Raw genomic sequence first — 9,891 nt, forward strand, 5'->3', positions numbered from 1 at the left:
GTATGTATAATATAACCATAATAATTGATGAAATATTTATTGTATCAAAATTAAACAACAAATCAAGATAACCACTTAAATGGTATCAAGCATTTGATGTAAATTGATAACAACAAATAATTCATTTTTATACCTACAATAAAAAGAAATTAGCAAAATGAAAAGAAATAAAGAAAGAATATACAAAATATAAAAAATCTTACTTCACCAAGAATTCATCATCTTCACCTTGACATAATAGATTTAGCTTTCCATGAACTTACTTTTGATCAAAACTAAAAACATCACTCATAATTTGGAAAATGGAAAATATATTGGAACTTAGAACTTTTATACACACTCACACTATATTTTACAATGAGATATAATTATTCTCAAGCTAGCACAAGGCCTCTATTTATAGGCCAAATGAGAGAAAGGGTCAAAAATCTATTAATGCAATGTAGTTGTAATAGTAGTTTTTGTCTCCTCCAACTTCAATTTCATGCCCCTTCTTTCAATGCTTTGTTCCACGACTTTAATCACCGAATTTGACTCGGCTCAAAACAGCAAACATGTGGAGAATTGTCTGTAGATGAATTTGGCCACTTGGTTCAACTCATGTGGTTAAATATTGAAATAGTTATGATTTTTTTACTATATGCTGGTCATGGTGAAAGTAAATTTGTCCTACTTTTGATATTTTCACAATTTGATCATCTTAACCAACTTTTTAGGCAATCATGTCTTCTGCAAAGTTGTAGATAATTTCTCAAGAATTCCAAAAATATTTGAATCACCTCCATTTGAATTTTCTAGCTTGAGTTATCATTATTTTACCAACACGTAGAAAACCTGAAAATAAAACATATTTAATAAGAAATTTGAATATAAACACACAATACTAAAATAACATAATTTTATAATTTTAGTGAAACTAAAATTTTAAAATATAGGTTTTAACATATAATAAATTATTAATTTTAAGTTTCATCATATTGCTTGTGGCCATTGTACTATTATGGGATTATTACTTCACCCGGTCGCCAGTTACCGTTCAGTTCAGTTTTGTACAACCCAGTATACTGTGGCATTAGTCTGATCAGACAAACATTACTTCACCCGGTCGCCAGTTACCGGTCAGTTCAGTTCAGTTCAGTACAGGGGCCACTTGCGTAGAACAGAATCTCAACAGAATATTTATGACATGTTATTTATGACAGAGCTCGATTGAGCAAGCATTTCACTTATGATTTTTAGTCAGTTATGCACGTTTATAATTGATCATGATAAGTTATTTGCACGTATGCCTCATGACATGATATTTTTATCTCATGCAAATTTTACTATATTATTTACTTGTTATTTACAATATATGCATGCTGAGTCTTTAGACTCACTAGACTTGATTGTTGTAGGTGCTGATGATGTTGGGATCGAGGGCGGGGACCAGTGAGCCAGCTCGAGTCGGCAGTAGTAGGACCCGAGGACCTCATTTACAGCATTTACCATTTTTTTTATGCTCAAACATTTTTATCAGTTGTTGGATTACTTTAACTTGTTATTTTGCGAACAATAATTTCTTCCGCTGCTATTTTGAACATTAAACTTGATTTATCAGATTATTTTGTGAATGAGGCATTTTAATTACTTTAAAAAGAAAATTTTAAATTTTTCCGCAAATTTTCAAACACGAATTTTCGGGCCATTATATGAACATTTGGTCACCAGAAGGGATAGAAACTTTGAAACCCAAACTCATATCTTGAGGAGTAATATTCAGTCTTTTGATGAAGGTTTCAAATATAAATGAATGTGTAGCTCCGGAATCTAGCAAAGCGTAGGTAGCTACTCTTTGAATGATAATTCTTCCTGCGGTGAAAACGTCTTTTAAATCTTTTCGTGATGAAGCTTAAGGATTTACTATCATTAGTTTTCCCAAAGGCTAGGTGAAGATATCATGTTGAACTTAAACATTTCCTGAAAAATTTGCATTTTAAACCTTCAATTTTTCGAAATTTTCATTTTAGTTCCCAAATATTCGAATTATTATAATTGAACCCTTTTTTTCGGAAATCTTGACTTTAACTTCTTAAATTTCTAAACTTATGTTTGTCGTCTTTAAGAATTCGGAAATTGCACTTAGGTTCCTCATCTTTCGGTTAATTGCATTTTGGTCCCTTAATTTTTGAAAATTTCATTTTAGACCCTTAAAATTTCGGAAGTTGCATAATGTCCCCTTTATAAAATTCAAAACTCCTAATACCCTTGATTATGATTTTCTTTAATTTTGGCCCTAAAACTTTTTATTTGGAATTATTTTGTCCTTCACATAAAATAAGGCACAAATTTTTTATCATTTTCTATGGTTTCTAAAATCATAACTTAGCTCAACTAAGGTAGAACATGCAACTTAATATCTACTAGGTTAAATCTTGATCCCAATTTTAATAACCAATTTAACATTTCATGCAATAATAGGCAATATAAAAATGTTAAATGACTAGGTTACCCGTGATAAGTGTAGTGTCTGCCTCCTCGGCTTCCTCGACATTCATAACAAATGCTCGACCCATAGTAGGTGCATTCTTCTTTGGAAAATCCGCTGCTTCATCCTTGCATATGAAACAGTTAAAAGTACCCCAAACACATGGCCCATAGTGTAGTCGATTGCACTTCTTGCATGGCTGTGATTCTGCAGGTTTTGGTGCTGCGGGTGGAGGTTTCTGCTGTCCTTGTTTCTTGACTTGACCTTGGGGCTTTTGAGGCCCTTGAGGTTTAGGAGGACCCGTATATGGCTTCTTGTTAGGCTGGTTATTATTATGATGTTGTTGCCTCTTACGCTGTAACTCAAATTCAATGTCCTTCAAGGATTGCTCAGCCTGGTATGCATAGGTAACTGCTGTAGCATGATCCACAGGACGCATCATCATAACCTTATCCCGAATGGTAGGTCGAAGGCCATCCATGAAATGTCTACGCTTTTCTTCTGCATCCCTGGCAATAAGGGGTACAAAGTGAAAACCCCTATCGAATTTCTTCACAAAATCAGCAACAGATACGTCTCCCTGACGGAGAGTCATAAATTCCCTCTTTATCCGTCCTCTGACATCAGCAGTAAAGTATTTCTCATAGAATTTTGTCTTGAATTGAGCCCAAGTGAGTGTAGCAAGGTCTATACCATGCTCGGCTCCTTCCCACCATAAAGAAGCGTCATCCCTAAACAGATAAGTAGTACACCTCACACGGTCAACATCCCCCATGTCCAGATAGCGAAAGTGTACCTCAAGTGAACGAATCCAACTCTCAGCAGCAAAAGGATCAGCAGTGCCAGAAAATTCCTTCGGCCCTAGCCTTCGGAATTGTTCATAAATATCATGTTGTGGTCTAGGTGGCTGCTGTAGCTGTTGCTGCTGCATCTGCTGTAACTGCAGCTGTAACTGTTGCTGTTGTAACTGCTGCTGCTGTAATTGTTGCTCGAAGAGACGAGCCATCCCATCTAATGCACGGGTAGCAGGATCCTCTGGTGGTGGTGGTGGTGGTCCATTCTTTTGGTTATTCCATTGACGATTCACACTGTTCTCTTCCTGATTTTCGATAACGAGAGCATGTCTAGGAGGCATTTTATCTGAAAATTTTCCAAATTCGAACGTAACCAACATGCATTTAAATCTAAGTTCTCTAATCATGTGACATATCCTAACTCATTTAGCAATTTAAACATGCACAGCATGAATATTTCAAAAACTGATAAACATGTAACGTAAACCTATTACTCATGCCATTATGCAGGTAACAACATATTAAAACATATAAAGCGTGTAAAACTTACAATTTGAGGCTTGATGACTGATCCTTCTGGCGCTGATGGTGGCACAACCCTTTACAAGACCTTTGCTCTGATACCAACTGAAACGTCTGCTTATTCGTTTTCTTAAAACGTGCTAAATTTTTTTTATATTCGGTCTATACATATACATATACAAAAATACCTTTGTACCATTTTTTAAAATAAACATCCAACTAGTACTTGAAAATCAAAAGGGAAAAGAGTCAAAACAAGAAATCGTAAATCGTTTTACCAAACCTAAAAAGCAATAAATGTTGAAAAGAGTAGCCCATACTAAACCTCTCAAAATCTCTCAAAATGCATAAACAATATCTCGTTAAAATATTTAACTTGAAATCATAAACTTAAATGCGGAGATAGAAGCGCTGGTCCTCGAGTTATGTGCACTGACAGTCCAGCAAGTCACTCGTCAAGACCTCCAATATCATAATTATTTATATCACCTGCATCATACACACCTATTGAGTCTAAAGACTCAACACGTCCTATCTTTGATAACAAGTAATACGTAATACAGTTAACACATAACAGTGAAAAATACTTGTACTTAAAATATCATTTTCTTAATAATGCATAAACTTTAAACTTAAACGTTTTCAAAAAAAACATATTCATATCCATATTCATTTTCATGTTCGTGTTTGTTGAATTCAGATCGTGATTGTGACTCGTATTATTGATCGTATTGGGCGATGGATCCATCTTAAGAAAACCACAGTACTGGGCGGCGGGGGACACCAGCAACACTCTCACCGGACAACTGGGCCCTGGCCTATGTATTAACATATTCGTGTTTGTATTCGTATTCGTATCCGTATCCAAGGAAACACGATCGTCTGGCTCCCACTGGGACCATAACCCTCACTATATTTCCAACATGTAGTAGTAACAATCCCTTCACGTCCTTCAACATGTTATCATCACTTAATAAAAATCATTCATATGCATATCATTTTATTTTTGAAACCAAGCATACAACATATCTTTTAAATGTCCAATTTAAACTTAATAATCCATGAACATCTAAAAATCATATTTCAACATATAAAAATTCATAAACATCCATAATCATTGAAAATAATCATATTAGAATATAAAATAGCATTTAGGACACTGACATGACGTTTACTAAATTTTCGGTGTAAAAAGACCGTTTTACCCCTGAACGTGAAATTTTTCGTTTTTGACTTTTTCTTGATTTTCTTGACTCTAACATGTCCCAAATAATTAATTAAGCCTAAATTAAAATTTTCATAATTTTATTTAGCTTAAAAAGTAGGGTTTTTAAATAATTCGTAATTGGACGTTTTTGGTAGCGTTTTAATTCCGAAAAATCCCAAACTTTAATATAAAATTCTTAAATTCTAAATTTAGTCTTTTTATATTATTTTAGTCCCCATGAACCACGACTTGACCCCCCGTGAGCCATTTTTCAATTATTTAAGTTTTGGAAACCCTAATGTGACACCTTATCTTCGACCCCGAGCCATCTATCGATTTTATCGAGTCACCCCTGAACCATATTGATCCAAAACCTGACAAACATCCTAAAGTACCCTACTGGACCCTTAGACTACTAAGAACCCAACCCAAACAATAAAAACAAGCAACCCCGAATAGCCCCTAAGCTGGCCGAGAATCCTTATGGCAGTAGGACTCTATGATTTGCATCCCAGCCCTTACCAACGAGCCCAGCCCTTGAACCAACCACCCTTGCACCCTCTTAGGACTCTAGTGCATCACCTTAGCCCGGTCCTTGAACCACAGACCAAGCCCCTAGCTCCTGGAAGCTGCGCGAACCCTGTGCAGCTCTGGCGCAGTTTTTCGGGTAGAGTCCTAGCATGGCTAGGACTCTTTCCCTAGCCCTTAACTGGAGTCCTAGCTTGGCTAGGACTATCGTCCTGACCCATGACAGCCCCTGGCCGAGCCCTGGCCCAAGCCAAGACCATGCCAGCCTCTCTCTCATGAAACCCGATCACCCCAATCCCCTTGACAGCAACTTCAGTTTTTCTGTTATTGGATTGTTTCTTGGGTGATTGCCGTGAGTCTAGCGTGTGTGTTAGGACCTTAAATCATCCATAAACACTACTAGTTCATACCTAAGACCATGGCAGCCCCTTTACATGATAAAACAATGAGTTTGCATCAAAAATCTTAAGTTTTCCCACATGTGCATGTCATATTCCGAAAATACAGAAAAAAAATAAATCTTGTTCTTCATGCATACAATAATATGGTGTGATGATGTTTTGAAGGAAAGAATAGGCGTGTCTTTCGTAATTTACGCACGAAAAACCTATGACGATGACGAAGAACGGAGCAAGAACCGTGGCTTGAAATCACCTAGCAAAATTCTCGATTTTTCCTCCAATATTGATGGTGTGTGAGTCGTGTGTTTTGAGGGAACTTGGGAGAGAAAAGTCAGAAGGTGGGCGTGACTTGCAAAGGGTTTTTGGGGTGGGATTAAAATATTATATAGTTAATTATTTACTAATAAGACTTTAGGCCTATTAAGCATAGTTTAGGCCCATTAGTACTAGATTAAGATTTAATTAAAATACTAAAAATAGTTCTATTTAATTAAGCTTGTGAATTTATTAGCCGGGTTGTCAAAAAGTTCGTATTTTTGTTGAAAAACCAACACCGATAAAAATTACGTCCCGACGTATAAAATCACCTCAAAATCCCTTATTTTCAAAAATATGAAAAAAAAAACCATCGAATATATTTTAAATAATTAAACATAGTTATTTAATAAAAACATTTTTATGTTTTTCAGCCCTCGGTCTCCGTTCTTCGATCGCAACGTGAATATTCCTTAAAAATACAGTTTTATGAAAAATGACAATTAAATCATATTTAATATAAAATTATGCATGTCACACAAATAATTTAGCAACTAAATCAATTTATTACTTATTTTCATATTTCCTAGATTTGCATGCAGTTGAATTACATTGTCTTAATTTTGGACCTTACAACTCGCTACTTCCAGTTTATACATGTTGAGTCTTTAGACTCACTAGACTTGTAAGGCCTGTAATTAATTATCCGGTAATTTTGGCATAATTAGAATAATTATTGAGTTATAAATTAAAATAATTATTTATGCCAAATAATTTCAATAAGTGTGTTAAAAATATGTATTTTAAAATATCGGAGAATTTAACGATATAAAATACATATAGAGTTTAAATAACACACGAGAGCAAAATAAATACAGACCGAGATAGATGGGCTTGAGTTATTATTTTAGTAACCAAATACACAAGATATATATATATACATATACATACACACAATTTAACAAATAAAAGAAGAAAGAACCGAGAAAGGGAAGAGAAGAAAGAAACTTTCCCAAACCCAAATTTTCCCCACCCTTGGAGCAGCTGCGGGAAAATCGCGATAACTCCTCCGTCCGGCGTCCAAATCTCAATAGGTCTGAAGGGGTGTCTTCCTAACATCCTAGGCTTCGATTCAAGTTAGAAATCGCGACGTTTGAGCAAGGATTCGGGTAGATCGAAGCTGCTGTTCCCGTGCTCTGTTTCTGCGCGAATTCTTCCGATTTTTGGGTGAGAGTTTTTGTGTTGCTACGATTTTTTTAACTTGAATTTGTAGAAATGATCTAAATAAACCTTATAGTGCTTTAAGTTTTCTGTTTTTGGCCACTAGAATCATTGAATTTGGATAAGAAACGGATTTGATATGATTTTTCTACCAAAATGTGTCGAATCGAATTCTGCAAGTGTGCTGTGCAGAACAACTACTGTAATTCGGGTTTATGACATATAAGCACTCGGATTATGGGTTTTTGGTTAAAATAAAAGTTGTATAGCTATGTGTTTTCTTTGTAATGATATAAGATTCGTTAAATTTCATTAAGAATTGAGCAAGTTATGGTGGTTTTTCGGAAACTGCTCAGTAGGAGAATTCTGTCCGAAAATCTGTTGAGTGGCAGTGTGTTCTTGATAATTCTGGGATTAATCTACTAAGATTTGAAAGATGGCTTCTTCTAGAAACAGTTAGATATTCAAGTTATCTTTCATTTCCAATTGGCGGATATTGATTTGAGTTAATATTGAGTGTGATACGAATTTTATGCTCTTTTGTGCCAAATCGGAGATTGGGATGGAAGGTAGTTTTCATGATCGACTTATTGTGATTTGTTTAGGCTGTGAGTTTTGAAGAGAAGTTGATATTGGAGTTTCAAGTTGTTATAGGTATGTTACAGCTCGGTAACATACAACGGTAAAACATAAATTATGTTTGATTGTCATTCTGTGTTACATGGATCGTGTTTATGAATTGCTGACTGTTATAAATTGTTAAATGCCTTCGTTGTGATCTATGTTTATTATTATGACATATTATTGGCATTTAGCATCAGGCATACAGTTATGACATTCATGTTGAGCCCTATCGTTCTTGTTAGCCCATCGTTGATATCCGTTGTTATCTGGCACTGTTGTTTATATCGGGATCATTGTGTGGCTGATAGGCCTATACACATGAAACCGTAGATGTGATTGAACAATCCCGTGGTTAGTGCAGCCTTTTGAGGTGAGCGCTGGGATTGTGTCATCTAGTTGTTCTGTTGTGCCATCCTATTATACCGTATCAGCTGTATGGAGGCCGAGTCAGGGGTGTTATTTAACACAGCTTGGCATACCTCGCATACTTGGCAGGGCGGTTTAGCTGCATGACGATGTAGCTCCCCTGTGTTGTTGCTCGAGCATTATTCCAGTTGTTATCGTACCGTTTGTTGGCTCCTGTTATCCCGATTATTCGTTGAGCCTTTCATGCATTGCATATTACATTTTATTATATGATTATGCATGATTTATGATTATTGTTGTTATTGTTGAACTGTTTCATACCAGAATCCTAACCTCAGTTGTTTACTGGGGGGCTGCTGTGGTTGCTATTGGGCACCATGGTAGATCTCTCGAGTCGTTTTGCAGCATCAGGCCGAGGTTCCGCCAGTGGAGCTCGGGATTGAGGTTGGATTGCTTGGTTCTCTCTGTGGAGTTTCCCAGTTAGTCTATATGTATGTCTTGAGTTTGTTTCAGTCTTATATTGTAGTTTATTTGCCGGGGAGATGCCCCGTGTATCTGTAGTGATATTTGGTTGTTTTGTGATGTTCTGAGTCGACCCTATGATTCTTATGATCTGGTGAGTATGTGGTAAGTTTTAATTTCTGTTTAGTCCTGGCCAGTGCGACTATAGGTTGTTGACTTTGGTTTTTGTTTTATGACTCTAGTTGGAGTATATTTTGATATAAAATGCTGCTTGAGTTTTTCGGGATGTCCTGCTTACAGGGAGGTCATGCCGAAATTTTTCTAGGCCCTGAGGTCCGTTTTAAAGTATTTTTAAACCATTTCCGCTGCAGTATTAAATCAAACCATTATTGTTTGATCATTAATTGTCGTTAGAGTAAATGGGCCTCACAAGACTTGATCGATGCAGGTGATGATGATTTTTAGGAGACGAGGGGTGGGGACCAATGAGCCGGCTTGGACTGCGCAGGAGGCTAAACCCGAGGACTGCCCACGTCTTATTTTAAGATTTTAAGCATGAAAAATTTTAATACAATGATTTCAAGTTTGGTTTACGATATTCAAACACGTATTTTTTTTAGAAAACTTTTATTGTGATCTTTATGTTGCAAATATTTTGAATGAATAGTTTAATAATTCCGCAAATTGAATGTTTGTTTCTTGTTTAAAGAAAATTTTTATTTTTCCGCAAATTTCTAGTAGTTTAAAAGTACGGCACGTTACAGTTGGTATCAGAGCGGTGTTCTTGTAAAGGGTTACGCCAACTGCCAGTTACGAGAAGCTCACGAAGTCACACCTCAAGTCTGTAAGTTGTAAAATTATAAGTTCTTTCATGTATTATGCAATAAGTCATGATTTCAGCATGTGCATATTTTAAAGTTCAAATTCCGTGCATCTTATGTTAATGATATTATGTTCATGCATGTTGGGTTTACGTGTTGGGTAAATTTCGTAACAGTATGCCTCCTAGACGTATGGTTAACCGTGAAGCCAGGGATGAGGACA

General features: G+C 35.9%; 1 long non-coding RNA gene across 1 annotated transcript; it reads left to right on the forward strand.

Moving 5' to 3' along the window:
* Positions 1–7,163: 7,163 nt before the first annotated feature.
* LOC140985228 (uncharacterized) lies at positions 7,164–9,265 on the forward strand. The gene is made up of 3 exons (XR_012176731.1): positions 7,164–7,401; positions 8,001–8,370; positions 8,451–9,265. It is a non-coding gene; the product is annotated as an uncharacterized lncRNA (long non-coding RNA).
* The last annotated feature ends 626 nt before the right edge of the window (positions 9,266–9,891 follow it).

This window comes from Primulina huaijiensis, chromosome 9 (genome assembly GCF_012295235.1).
Source record: "Primulina huaijiensis isolate GDHJ02 chromosome 9, ASM1229523v2, whole genome shotgun sequence".
Taxonomy (NCBI): Eukaryota; Viridiplantae; Streptophyta; class Magnoliopsida; order Lamiales; family Gesneriaceae; genus Primulina; species Primulina huaijiensis.